The following is a 12,500-nucleotide window of genomic DNA, read 5'->3' as shown; positions in this document are numbered from 1 at the left end:
TCTAAGTCTATTTCTTAATGGATTTGAATTTGCGTCTGGGAATCTAACAGTTATACTGCACTTTTACGTGGAAGGATTTAAACCACAGCTTTCCCCTTAACACCCACACATTCTCCTCCCTAGCTTGGTTCTAGAGAGAGAGAGAGAGAGAGAGAGAGAGAGAGAGAGAGAGAGAGAGAGAGACAGACAGACAGACAGACAGAGAGAGAGAGAGAGAGAGAGAGAGAGAGAGAGAGACAGACAGACAGACAGACAGACAGACAGACAGACAGACAGAGAGAGAGAGAGAGAGAGAGAGAGAGAGAGAGAGAGAGAGAGAGAGAGAGAGAGAGAGAGAGCAATCACTCCCAAAACGCCCTAGAACCCCCCCCCCCCCCCCCTGAATAAACCCAGACGTAGCAGTGATAATACAAAATGACAGGTATTTATTTCCTAGCGTTGGTTTAATGTCAGTACAACAGCACAGAGAAAGGTTCTGTATCAGTTCACCTGACTTAATGTTCCCGGGCCAAATGAAATCAGATCTCATCCGCCGCCTGGCCCATATTGATCCCTATTTAACATCAAGGCTCAGAATGGATCGTCATTGATTAACAAATATAAAAAAACCACTCCCATTTGTCCAGCCTGCGAGCTCAGTACGCGTTACGGCACCGGTTGAAGAGGCGAGAGGATGTATCAACCCGACAGACGGTAAGAAGACAAGCACCACTTGTCTTCAGTAGATGTATTTTCCAATGAGAAAGCTGTTTCATGTATTATTGTTACAGTCACCTCATGAAAGTGGAATCCTAAACAGTTGGGATGCGGTGCTGTAAAGCACGTGGGTGTATAAAGTCACGCTCCGTCTTCTCACTTCACCAAAATGGTTGCAGAATGTTGTGGATTCCTGCTGAAATCCCAGGTCATTTCCTGCTTACTCTGTGGTGATAACCTCACATGTAGACACCCACACATTTCTGAACTCCTCACTATACCCTCATTAGAGTAACACACACTGACCAGCACATATAGATCTGTTGACGGCTGCTGATTTGGAGAGAGGCTGTCCACTTGGAGTCTTGTCTTAGTAACAATGTATCCAGCCCTCCTCTCTGGAGAGGAGAAAACAGTCCTGTCTTAGTAACAATGTATCCAGTCCTGTCTTAGTAACAATGTATCCAGTCCTGTCTTAGTAACAATGTATCCAGTCCTGTCTTAATAACAATGTATCCAGCCCTCCTCTCTGGAGAGGAGAAAACAGTCCTGTCTTAGTAACAATGTATCCAGTCCTGTCTTAGTAACAATGTATCCAGCCCTCCTCTCTGGAGAGGAGAAAACAGTCATGTCTTAGTAACAATGTATCCAGCCCTGTCTTAGTAACAATGTATCCAGTCCTGTCTTAGTAACAATGTATCCAGCCCTCCACTCTGGAGAGGAGAAAACAGTCCTGTCTTAGTAACAATGTATCCAGTCCTGTCTTAGTAACAATGTATCCAGTCCTGTCTTAGTAACAATGTATCCAGCCCTCCTCTCTGGAGAGGAGAAAACAGTCCTGTCTTAGTAACAATGTATCCAGTCCTGTCTTAGTAACAATGTATCCAGCCCTCCTCTCTGGAGAGGAGAAAACAGTCCTGTCTTAGTAACAATGTATCCAGTCCTGTCTTAGTAACAATGTATCCAGTCCTGTCTTAGTAACAATGTATCCAGTCCTGTCTTAGTAGCAATGTATCCAGCCCTGTCTTAGTAACAATGCATCCAGCCCTCCTCTCTGGAGAGGAGAAAACAGTCCTGTCTTAGTAACAATGTATCCAGCCCTGTCTTAGTAACAATGTATCCAGTCCTGTCTTAGTAACAATGTATCCAGCCCTCCACTCTGGAGAGGAGAAAAAAGTCCTGTCTTAGTAACAATGTATCCAGTCCTGTCTTAGTAACAATGTATCCAGCCCTGTCTTAGCAACAATGTATCCAGCCCTGTCTTAGTAACAATGTATCCAGTCTTGTCTTAGTAACAATGTATCCAGCCCTCCACTCTGGGGAGGAGAAATACACTTTCTTATGTACTCTGCTCTTAACACTTAGCCCAGTGTAGGTCTCCTAGCACCTGGAAGATATTATCTCATGTTTAACATCCAGAAGTTTACAGTTTACACACACACACACACACACACACACACACACACACACACACACACACACACACACACACACACACACACACACACACACACACACACACACACACACACACACACACACACACAATGCAATCTGGAGACAATTTGTTTAGTGTTGGGGCAAATTAAATCTGATTTCTTAACTGTAGAATACCGCACTAGCAAGAGAGAGAGAGCGAGAGAGAGAGGAGAGAGAGAGTGAGAGAGAGAGCGAGAGAGTGAGATAGAGAGCGAGAGAGCGAGATAGAGAGCGCGAGAGAGAGACAGCGAGAGAGAGACAGCGAGAGAGAGAGAGAAAGCGAGAGAGAGAGAGAGAGAGAGAGAGAGATAGAGAGAGCGAGAGAGAAAGAGAGAGAGGGAGGGAGCGGTTGTCCCCTCAAGTGTTTGTTGATTATCCCCTCTTAGAGTCAAATAATGAAGAGACAAGCTTATCACAGCCACTCTCCCCTCCAGCCTCAAACTCCATGTTTGGATTATGGCCTTGGTTTGTTTTTCTAGTGTGAAGCTGCCCACCTAATCACCAGACCTCTCCTTGGGTGAGGACACCAGAGCTGGAGGACAAAACCACTAATCAGGACCAATCACACTCAGCTACCTCTTCCTTCTTAACATCCTTTCTCTGTTACCATGGTTCTGTTCTGTCCTAACTCTTTACAAACGTGTTGCAACATCTATAAAGGGATGTTTAGATGGGCCGTGGAATCATTTAAGATTGTTGAGTTGCAACGACAGCGCAGCAATGGCTAGGAACCTGGCTAGGAACCTTCCTCTTAGTGTTGGGCCTCTTGGGTCACTTCCTCTCCTTCCCCACCACCTTATTCCCCCCCCCATTTCTCCCTATTCCCCCTCTCCTTCCCGACCTCCCTATTCCCCCTCTCCTTCCCCACCTCCCTATTCCCCCTCTCCTTCCCGACCTCCCTATTCCCCCTCTCCTTCCCAACCTCCCCATTCCCCCTCTCCTTCCCGACCTCCCCATTCCCCCTCTCCTTCCCCACCTCCCCATTCCCCCTGTCCTTCCCGACCTCCCCATTCCCCCTCTCCTTCCCCACCTCCCTATTCCCCCTCTCCTTCCTGACCTCCCTATTCCCCCTCTCCTTCCCGACCTCCCTATTCCCCCTCTCCTTCCCGACCTCCCCATTCCCCCTCTCCTTCCCCACCTCCCTATTCCCCCTCTCCTTCCCGACCTCCCCATTCCCCCTCTCCTTCCCCACCTCCCTATTCCCCCTCTCCTTCCCGACCTCCCTATTCCCCCTCTCCTTCCCCACCTCCCTATTCCCCCTCTCCTTCCCGACCTCCCCATTCCCCCTCTCCTTCCCGACCTCCCCATTCCCCCTCTCCTTCCCCACCTCCCTATTCCCCCTCTCCTTCCCGACCTCCCTATTCCCCCTCTCCTTCCCCACCTCCCTATTCCCCCTCTCCTTCCCGACCTCCCCATTCCCCCTCTCCTTCCCGACCTCCCTATTCCCCCTCTCCTTCCCTACCTCCCTATTCCCTCTCTCCTTCCCCACCTCCCTATTCCCCCTCTCCTTCCCGACCTCCCTATTCCCCCTCTCCTTCCCGACCTCCCCATTCCCCCTCTCCTTCCCCACCTCCCTATTCCCCCTCTCCTTCCCCACCTCCCTATTCCCCCTCTCCTTCCCCACCTCCCCATTCCTCCTCTCCTTCCCGACCTCCCCATTCCCCCTCTCCTTCCCGACCTCCCCATTCCCCCTCAATCACCCCTGAAACCCCTTCAGCCATCAACCATCCCTCAACACCCCTCATCACCCCTCAACCCCCTTCAGCCATCAACAATCCCTCAACAGGTTGCTGTATGACCCACGGCCACACTATTCCCGATAGAGTACGCTTCTTCTGGCCAGGGCTCTGATAGAGAATAGGGTGTCGTTTGGGACACAGATCATCTTGTTTTGGTTTCTCCTTCCCCATTGATTGGTCTTTAATTGGTTGTAAAACAAGCCAGGTTCTCAGCGGTTGAAGCCAGATCTCCCAGAGTTATGACTGCTGTTATTCATTATTTTGAATGAGACAATGAACACGTTGACTTGCACTTTTACACCTCTCACTGTTTGGCCCTTCCAGCGATTGATAATGATGTTGGCTTAAATCAACTGTTACCCCCCATGGTTTTAAAGTGCTTCTATTAACCTATTTCTGTTTAACTGTGTTGCTGCTACTTCTGCTTAAGTAGTGTTAGTACCACTACTCTACTAACAGACCTGGTAGTGTTACTACTACTACTACTACCCTACTAACAGACCTGGTAGTGTTACTACTACTACTACTACCCTACTAACAGACCTGGTAGTGTTACTACTACTACTACTACCCTACTAACAGACCTGGTAGTGTTACTACTACTACTACTACCCTACTAACAGACCTGGTAGTGTTACTACTACTACCCTACTAACATACCTGGTAATGTCACTACTACTACTACTACCCTACTAACAGACCTGGTAGTGTTACTACTACTACTACTACCCTACTAACAGACCTGGTAGTGTTACTACTACTACTACTACCCTACTAACATACCTGGTAGTGTTATTACTACTACTACTACCCTACTAACAGACCTGGTAGTGTTACTACTACTACTACTACCCTACTAACAGAACTGATAGTGTTACTACTACTACTACTACTACTACCCTACTAACAGACCTGGTAGTGTTACTACTACTACCCTACTAACAGACCTGGTAGTGTTACTACTACTACTACTACCCTACTAACAGACCTGATAGTGTTACTACTACTACTATTACTACTACCCTACTAACAGACCTGGTAGTGTTACTACTACTACTACTACTACCCTACTAACATACCTGGTAGTGTCATTACTACTACTACTACTACCCTACTAACAGACCTGGTAGTGTTACTACTACTACTACCCTACTAACATACCTGGTAGTGTCATTACTACTACTACTACCCTACTAACAGACCTGGTAGTGTTACTACTACTACCCTACTAACAGACCTGGTAGTGTTATTACTACTACTACCCTACTAACAGACCTGGTAGTGTTACTACTACTACCCTACTAACATACCTGGTAGTGTCATTACTACTACTACTACCCTACTAACAGACCTGGTAGTGTTACTACTACTACTACTACCCTACTAACAGACCTGGTAGTGTTACTACTACTACCCTACTAACATACCTGGTAATGTCACTACTACTACTACTACCCTACTAACAGACCTGGTAGTGTTACTACTACTACTACTACCCTACTAACAGACCTGGTAGTGTTACTACTACTACCCTACTAACAGACCTGGTAGTGTTATTACTACTACTACCCTACTAACAGACCTGGTAGTGTTACTACTACTACCCTACTAACATACCTGGTAGTGTCATTACTACTACTACTACCCTACTAACAGACCTGGTAGTGTTACTACTACTACTACTACCCTACTAACAGAACTGGTAGTGTTACTACTACTACCCTACTAACATACCTGGTAATGTCACTACTACTACTAATACCCTACTAACAGACCTGGTAGTGTTACTACTACTACCCTACTAACATACCTGGTAATGTCACTACTACTACTACTACCCTACTAACAGACCTGGTAGTGTTACTACTACTACTACTACCCTACTAACAGACCTGGTAGTGTTACTACTACTACTACCCTACTAACAGACCTGGTAGTGTTACTACTACTAATACTACTACCCTACTAACAGACCTGGTAGTGTTACTACTACTACTACTACCCTACTAACAGACCTGGTAGTGTTAAAACTACTACTACTACCCTACTAACAGACCTGGTAGTGTTACTACTACTACTACTACCCTACTAACAGACCTGGTAGTGTCATTACTACTACTACTACCCTACTAACAGACCTGGTAGTGTTATTACTACTACTACCCTACTAACAGACCTGGTAGTGTTACTACTACTACTACTACCCTACTAACAGACCTGGTAGTGTTACTACTACTACTACTACCCTACTAACAGACCTGGTAGTGTTACTACTACTACTACTACCCTACTAACAAACCTGGTAGTGTTACTACTACTACTACCCTACTAACAGACCTGGTAGTGTTACTACTACTACTACTACTACCCTACTAAAATACCTGGTAGTGTCATTACTACTACTACTACCCTACTAACAGACCTGGTAGTGTTATTACTACTACTACCCTACTAACAGACCTGGTAGTGTTACTACTACTACTACTACCCTACTAACAGACCTGGTAGTGTTACTACTACTACTACTACCCTACTAACAGACCTGGTAGTGTTACTACTACTACTACCCTACTAACAAACCTGGTAGTGTTATTACTACTACTACTACCCTACTAACAGACCTGGTAGTGTTACTACTACTACTACTACTACCCTACTAAAATACCTGGTAGTGTCATTACTACTACTACTACCCTACTAACAGACCTGGTAGTGTTATTACTACTACTACCCTACTAACAGACCTGGTAGTGTTACTACTACTACTACTACCCTACTAACAGACCTGGTAGTGTTACTACTACTACTACTACCCTACTAACAGACCTGGTAGTGTTACTACTACTACTACTACCCTACTAACAAACCTGGTAGTGTTACTACTACTACTACTACCCTACTAACAGACCTGGTAGTGTTACTACTACTACTACTACTACCCTACTAACAGACCTGGTAGTGTTATTACTACTACTACCCTACTAACAGACCTGGTAGTGTTACTACTACTACTACTACCCTACTAACAAACCTGGTAGTGTTACTACTACTACTACCCTACTAACATACCTGGTAGTGTTACTACTACTACTACTACCCTACTAACAGACCTGGTAGTGTTACTAATACTACTACTACCCTACTAACATACCTGGTAGTGTTACTACTACTACTACTACCCTACTAACAGACCTGGTAGTGTTATTACTACTACTACTACCCTACTAACAGACCTGGTAGTGTTACTACTACTACCCTACTAACAGACCTGGTAGTGTTATTACTACTACCACTACTCTACTAACAGACCTGGTAGTGTTACTACTACTACTACTACCCTACTAACAGACCTGGTAGTGTTACTACTACTACCCTACTAACAGACCTGGTAGTGTTACTACCTACTACTACTACCCTACTAACAGACCTGGTAGTGTTACTACTACTACTACCCTACTAACAGACCTGGTAGTGTTACTACTACTACTACCCTACTAACAGACCTGGTAGTGTTATTACTACTACTACTACCCTACTAACAGACCTGGTAGTGTTATTACTACTACTACCCTACTAACAGACCTGGTAGTGTTACTACTACTACTACTACCGTACTAACAGACCTGGTAGTGTTATTACTACTACTACTACCCTACTAACAGACCTGGTAGTGTTATTACTACTACTACCCTACTAACAGACCTGGTAGTGTTACTGCTACTACTACTACCCTACTAACAGACCTGGTAATGTTACTACTACTACTACCCTACTAACAGACCTGGTAGTGTTACTAATACTACTACTACCCTACTAACAGACCTGGTAGTGTTACTACTACTACTACTACCCTACTAACAGACCTGGTAGTGTTACTACTACTACTACTACCCTACTAACATACCTGGTAGTGTTACTACTACTACTACTACCCTACTAACAGACCTGGTAGTGTTACTACTACTACTACTACCCTACTAACAGACCTGGTAGTGTTATTACCACTACTACCCTACTAACAGACCTGGTAGTGTTACTGCTACTACTACTACCCTACTAACAGACCTGGTAGTGTTACTACTACTACTACTACCCTACTAACAGACCTGGTAGTGTTACTACTACTACTACTACCCTACTAACAGACCTGGTAGTGTTACTACTACTACTACTACCCTACTAACAGACCTGGTAGTGTTACTACTACTACTACTACTACCCTACTAACAGACCTGGTAGTGTTACTACTACTACTACTACCCTACTAACAGACCTGGTAGTGTTACTACTACTACCCTACTAACAGACCTGGTAGTGTTACTACTACTACTACCCTACTAACATACCTGGTAATGTTATTACTACTACTACTACCCTACTAACAGACCTGGTAGTGTTACTACTACTACTACTACCCTACTAACAGACCTGGTAGTATTACTACTACTACTACTACTACCCTACTAACAGACCTGGTAGTGTTATTACTACTACCCTACTAACAGACCTGGTAGTGTTACTACTACTACTACCCTACTAACATACCTGGTAATGTTACTACTACTACTACCCTACTAACAGACCTGGTAGTGTTACTACTTCTACTACCCTACTAACAGACCTGGTAGTGTTACTACTACTACTACCCTACTAACAGACCTGGTAGTGTTGCTGTCTGCATCGGGGCCACTAGTCCTAACCATACAGCCAGTACCTGTAGCCTGTATATAGATATATATACAGTTCCTTTAAATAAACACTTTTAGGACTGTTTATTTTTTTACACACACCATTAATCCGTTTTGTCACTTGGACTTGTTTTTATTCTGATAGAGATTTCACCGTGTTGCATCAGCTCTCTGCTGTAGTAGGCTGCAGTATGCTAAGTACTGTAAGTAAACAGCTAAAGTATTGCTGCTAGGAAACTGGCCTAGTGCTCGCTAACAGCCTGCCGGCCTCTCTAACTAAACACGTTTTCACGTCTGAACGTATAGAAAGTGTAGTTGTAACCCCCAGTAATTTGTTTCCCTAGGGAAGTGATTACCTCCTTCATCTCAACACGGTTATCTGTCAACTCCATTAGCGGCTAGCGTGTTAACCTAGCGTGTTAGTGTTAGCGCAGGCAGGGGTTACACAGTAGAGTGTTAGCATGTAGCTTCAGTGCAGGCAGGGGTAACACAGTAGCGTGTTAGCCTAGCGTGTTAGCGTTAGCGCAGACAGGGGTAACACAGTAGCATGTTAGCATGTAACGTTAGCGCAGGCAGGGGTAACACAGTAGCGTGTTAGCATGTAACGTTAGCGCAGAGGACAATATAACACAGTAGGCTAAGCAGCTATCTCCTCATTGAAACCTTCCCCCGCCTCCCTGACCCATGCCATTTTTTTTACACTCACTGCAAATGACTATTAGCCACCTCATACTTTGCTTGGCTCCTGTGAGACGACTGTATCAAATGCTAATTTTGAAGAGGTCAGGCTCTCCGCGCAATGATTGGTTATTCAGATAGCTCCTCTATCTGACCACGGTGAATCAGACAGATTCCCATTGTAGAAGATTTTAATCACCTGCCAACACCACCCCACCAGCCGGCCAGCCTTCCAGCTCCCTCCCTCCCTCCCTCCCTCCCTCCCTCCCTCCCTCCCTCCCTCCCTCCCTCCCTCCCTCCCTCCCTCCCTCCCTCCCTCCCTCCCTCCCTCCCTCCCTCCCTCCCTCCCTCCCTCCCTCCCTCCCTCCCTCCCTCCCTCCCTCCCTCCCTCCCTCCCTCCCTCCCTCCCTCCCTCCCTCCCTCCCTCCCTCCCGCCCGCCCTCCCGCCCGCCCTCCCTCCCTCCCTCCCTCCCTCCCTCCCCTCCCCTCCCTCCCTCCCTCCCTCCCTCCCTCCCTCCCTATATTTATGATAATTTTTTTTGTGTCTTTTTATTTTTTTTAATTGAAATCAGTGTTGACTGAATCGAGTAATCCTGATTAGCAATCTCACCGTATTCAGTCAAGAGTGAAACGCATCAGAGCGCTGTTGGCTCACCAGGACAGAGTGAAATTGAAAAAGGAGAGGGTGGGGATGAATGGTCCACAGCCTCTCCATCCACTCTGCACTGATAGAGCTCCGGATATCACCGCCTCAGCGCCACACACAGACCGACCAAACCAATTCCTCTAGCCGGCCTCTATTAAAGGAAAGACCTCGTTGTTGAGTATTAAGCCATGTACACAAGGAACACGGATGACAGAGGAAGGGGGGTGTTTGTCTGTTTGGAGGTGTGTGTGTTTGTGTGTGTTGGAGGTGTGTGTGTGTGTGTGTGTGTATGTGTGTGTTGGAGGTGTGTGTATGTATGTGTGTGTGTGTTTGGAGGTGTGTGTGTGTGTGTGTTTGTGTGTGTGTGTGTGTGTGTGTGTGTGTGTTTGGAGGTGTGAAAGTATGTGTTTGTGTGTATGTGTGTGTGTGTGTGTTTTGGAGGTGTGTGTGTGTGTGTTTTTGAGATTTGTGTGTGTGTGTGTATTGGTGTGCACAGTGAATTGAATTAATCAGTCAATGTTGTCTGTTGTGATATATATTGTTTGAGCAGGAAACTCTCTTTTTCTGTTGTGTTAAAGTAGGAAAAGGTGTTATCTATATAGTATTATATGAGTCGAAGCACGAGGGATTCCCCAGTCGTCTGACTCACTCTCTCTCTCTCTGTCACAGGAGAGACAAGGGGGGGGGGGGGGACACCACACACTGAATGTTTTGTTTTGTGGAGGAGGAGGAGTGGAGTGGAGGAGTGGAGGAGGAAGCTAAGACATGACATTGTTGAGGTGACGGGAGGTGAAGAGGAGGGGTTGGAGGTTCACCGACCCCCACTGCCAGTGATCCCTCTCCAGGTTGAGAGGTAGCGAATTGGTGGGGGGGGGGGGGGGGGGGGTGAAGTAGGGGGCAGGGCAATCTATCATTAGTAGACACATCACACAGGGTGGCGGTCTGCACGGTGCTAAAGAGGGGAGGGGAAAGAGAGGCAGAGAGGGAGGGAGAGGGAAGGGGGAAAGAGAGGGAGGGAGGGGAATTAGAGGGAGGGAGGGGGAAGGGGGATGAGAGGGAGGGAGGTAGGGGAATTAGAGGGAGGGAGGGGGAAAGAGAGGGAGGGGGAAGGGGGAAAGGGGGAGGGGGAAAGAGAGGGAGAGAGGGAGGGAGAGGGAAGGGGAATTAGAGGGAGGGAGGGGGAAAGAGAGGCAGAGAGGGAGGGAGAGGGAAGGGGAATTTAGAGGGAGGGAGGGGGAAAGAGATGAAGAGGGAAGGGGGATGAGACGGAGGGAGGGAGGGAGGGAGGGAGGGAGGGAGGGAGGGAGGGAGGGAGGGAGGGAGGGAGGGAGGGAGGGAGAGGGGGGAAGAGAGGGAGGGCCTCAGCTCCTTGACAGGGGCCAGTTAAGCTGACTGCTGCTACAGAGGGCAGGAAGGGGGGCAGGAGGGCTCCAGGAGGTGTGAGGAGAGGGGACAGAGAGCTGTCAGTCAGTCAGTCTGGACCAGCCTGTTGAGAAAGAGACCAGACTTAGCCAGGGCCAGGGAGGACTCACTCAAATTAATGTGTAGAGAATAGGGAGAAAGCCCAACCAGTAGCAAATCTGCTCCTGTCACTCATTCATCTGATTTATTTATAGTATGTGCCATTTAGCAATTTACAGTCATGCATTCATACATTTTAAGTGTGTGTGGTTCGAGGGAATCAAACCGACTACCCTGGTGTTACAAGCACGATGCTCTACCAACTGAGCTACAAAGGAACAGGAGAGTCCACTCAGTAAAGCTAGCCAGGATAGTCCACTCAGTAAAGCTAGCCAGGATAGTCCACTCAGTAAAGCTAGCCAGGATAGTCCACTCAGTAAAGCTAGCCAGGATAGTCCACTCAGTAAAGCTAGCCAGGATAGTCCACTCAGTAAAGCTGGCCAGGATAGTCCACTCAGTAAAGCTAGCCAGGATAGTCCACTCAGTAAAGCTAGCCAGGATAGTCCACTCAGTAAAGCTGGCCAGGATATTCCACTCAGTAAAGCTAGCCAGGATAGTCCACTCAGTAAAGCTAGCCAGGATAGTCCACTCAGTGAAGCTAGCCTGGATAGTCCACTCAGTAAAGCTAGCCAGGATAGTCCACTCAGTAAAGCTAGCCAGGATAGTCCACTCAGTAAAGCTAGCCAGGATAGTCCACTCAGTAAAGCTAGCCAGGATAGTCCACTCAGTAAAGCTAGCCAGGATAGTCCACTCAGTAAAGCTAGCCAGGATAGTCCACTCAGTAAAGCTAGCCAGGATAGTCCACTCAGTAAAGCTAGCCAGGATAGTCCACTCAGTAGGGCTAGCCAGGATAGTCCACTCAGTAAAGCTGGCCAGGATAGTCCACTCAGTAAAGCTGGCCAGGATAGTCCACTCAGTAAAGCTAGCCTGGATAGTCCACTCAGTAAAGCTGGCCAGGATAGTCCACTCAGTAAAGCTAGCCAGGATAGTCCACTCAGTAAAGCTAGCCAGGATAGTCCACTAAGTAAAGCTGGCCAGGATTTTCCACTGAGTAAAGCTAGCCAGGATAGTCCACTCAGTAAAGCTAGCCAGGTTAGTCCACTCAGTAAAGCT

Source organism: Oncorhynchus clarkii, chromosome 1 (genome assembly GCF_045791955.1).
Source record: "Oncorhynchus clarkii lewisi isolate Uvic-CL-2024 chromosome 1, UVic_Ocla_1.0, whole genome shotgun sequence".
NCBI classification, from domain to species: domain Eukaryota; kingdom Metazoa; phylum Chordata; class Actinopteri; order Salmoniformes; family Salmonidae; genus Oncorhynchus; species Oncorhynchus clarkii.
This window is presented reverse-complemented; position numbering follows the sequence as displayed.